This window comes from Microcebus murinus, chromosome 3, assembly GCF_040939455.1.
Source record: "Microcebus murinus isolate Inina chromosome 3, M.murinus_Inina_mat1.0, whole genome shotgun sequence".
NCBI lineage: Eukaryota > Metazoa > Chordata > Mammalia > Primates > Cheirogaleidae > Microcebus > Microcebus murinus.
Window position 1 is genome coordinate 53,769,839 of NC_134106.1, and position 2,605 is coordinate 53,772,443.

At 43.1% G+C, this 2,605-nt stretch overlaps 1 non-coding gene across 1 annotated transcript; it reads left to right on the forward strand.

Annotated features, from left to right (window-relative positions):
* Positions 1-427: 427 nt before the first annotated feature.
* Positions 428-619, forward strand: LOC142870346 (small nucleolar RNA SNORA74). Its single transcript, XR_012918757.1, has one exon. It is a non-coding gene; the product is annotated as a small nucleolar RNA SNORA74 (small nucleolar RNA).
* The last annotated feature ends 1,986 nt before the right edge of the window (positions 620-2,605 follow it).

Genomic DNA, 2,605 nt, shown 5'->3' on the forward strand with positions numbered 1-2,605 from the left:
AATTTTCATACTGGTATAAGTGACTAATAATATTTAAGAAGAACTTGGCTTGTCATTTATTATAGAGGATGTGGGTGTGTTTTAGAGAGAATGGAGGTGCATCTTCATATCACACAGGGCACTTGTGCAAATTCTACCAGTCCACACAGAAATTCTTCTTCTTCTGACTTTAGCCCACGCTGACTCTCATATATTGAGTCATGTCATTTCACTTTAAGGAAGTGCTAAGTGAAATCAATGAAACAGCTGAACATTGATGAGTTCCAAGAATTGCAACATACTGAATAAAAAGAATAATGGAATCATTCATGGAAGAGGTCATTCATAAACAGCTTAGTTTCACTGTAGTAAAAAAAAAAAAAAAAAGAAAGAAAAAAAACAGAGTGAAAGGAAAGTGTAGCTCAGGATTCTGGATTTAAAAATGTTATCCAGCAGTTGCCAGCCCTCCAGGCTGGTGCCATGCATGTGATGATGTTGCACTGTTGGAAGAGCCAGTGTTGAGGTTTGGCTCCACCCACTGTTTTGGTGTTGCAGGAAAATACCTTTGAGCAATGTTTTACACCTCTGAGAGGGGAATGACTCCTCCTGTGGAACTGGTCCCAGTCTGGGTGCAAACAATATTTTCTGTTAAAAAAAGAACTTTGAGTTAAGTTTCATTTCTGGCCTATTAAAGTTCTCATTATAGATTCTTTTGCTTAAGAGATACAACCAAGGTGTGCCTATTCATTCAATGCATTTGTTCCAGAAATATTTTTTGTATGCCAGGCCCCATATTGGGCCAGGCACTGTTCTAGTCACACGGCATGTAATAGCAAGCAAAACACCCCTATCCTCACCAAGCTGATATTCAAATGGAGGAGACAGACAATAAATGTACCAAATGAGGAAATCAGGAAGTGTGTCAGCAGGTGGTGAGTGCTATAGGGAAATGGGAGGGCAGGCAGAAGGATCCAACGTGTGTGGAGAAGCAGGTTGCAATCTCAAGGGTAGGCTTTGTTGAGAAGTAACTTCAAGCAAAGGTTTGAAAAAGGTGCAAATGGTTGGGGGAGGAGCATTCCAGGAAGCAGTAACACCTGGTACAGAGTCCCAGGAAACCAGGAGCATCTTGGCTTATTCCAGAAACAACAAGAGTGACCAGGGGTATAGTGAGCCAGGAGGGAAGTGCAAGCAGGTCAGGTAGGGCCTGGGCTGTGGAAGGATTTCAGCTTCCACTCCTTCCTTGTTCACTCTGCATGATACAGCTTTTGAGCAGAGAAGGAACTCCATATGACGTTCATTTTAAAAGGGTGTCTCTGGCTCCTCTGTTGAGAATAAACAGCAGGGGACGAGGCAGAAGCAGGGTGACCAGTTGGGAGCCCACTGTACTGACCCAGGCGAGGGCTGGTCAGGGTTCAGCCCAGGATGTAGAGTGGCAGTGGTGAAAAGGGACCACATTCTGGATGTGTTCTGCAGACAGAAAAAAGCAGGATTTCCAGGTGGATGGGATGTGAGCTGGGAAAGAGAAGAGTCAAAGTGACTCCAAGGTTTTGGACTCAAAACAACTACAAAAAATGGAGTTGTCATCAACTGACGTGCGGAAGCTGCTGGTGGAGCAGGCTTGGAGGTGGGCGGATCAGTTCAGTTCTGGGTAGATTACTTGATTCCAAATGGGGAAGTCAGTGGGCAGCCGGATACATGAATGTGGAGTTCAGGAGAGAATCTGGGTGGGAGACGTAATATGGGAGTTGTGAGTATGTAGATAACATTTATTCACTTACTTTCATCCTTTGAACACAAATATTTTCAAACACACGGAAATGTACATGTATTTATTATGGCACATATATACCTTCTACCACCATTCAACAATTGTTTGTTTATTTGTTTTTTGTTTTTGAGACAGAGTCTCACTCTGTTGCCCAGGCTAGAGTGCCATGGTGTCAGCCTAGCTCACAGCAACCTCAAACTCCTGGGCTCAAGTGATCCTCCTGCCTCAGCCTCCCGAGTAGCTGGGATTATAGGCGCACACCACCTTGCCAGGCTAATTGTTTCTATTTTTTTTAGTAGAGATGAGGTCTTACTCTTATGCAGGCAGGTCTTGAACTCCTGAGCTCAAGCAGTCCTCCTGCCTCAGCTTCCCAGAGTGCTAGGATTACAAGTGTGAGCCACCACGCCTGGCCAACAAGTGTTAACATTTTGCCATATTAACTCTATATTTCTCTATTTATATCTGCTTTTAGTTTATTTGTTTAACTTAACCATTTCAGAATTGGAAACATCTTGTTGCTTCATTCCTGAATAATCCTGAGTTCCTGAAAGGAATGTGGAGTCATAAGACTGAATGAGATAAGAGTGGGGATGAGTGCAGATAAGGACCAGGGCCATGGGAGGAGCTCTGAGGCACCACAAGAGTAAATGGTCTGGGAGAGGAGGAAGAACCTAGAAGGAGCAACCATTAAGGGAGGAGAAAACCAAGAACGTAGCTATAATGTTAAGCTGGTGGACATTCTCTTCTGATTGCTTAAATTTACCCAAATGTAAAAAGGCAGATATAAAACACATTCATGAAAATTGTTCTTCTAACTTCAGAGTTTATTCTTCACACTCGTTGAACAGACTATTTCTA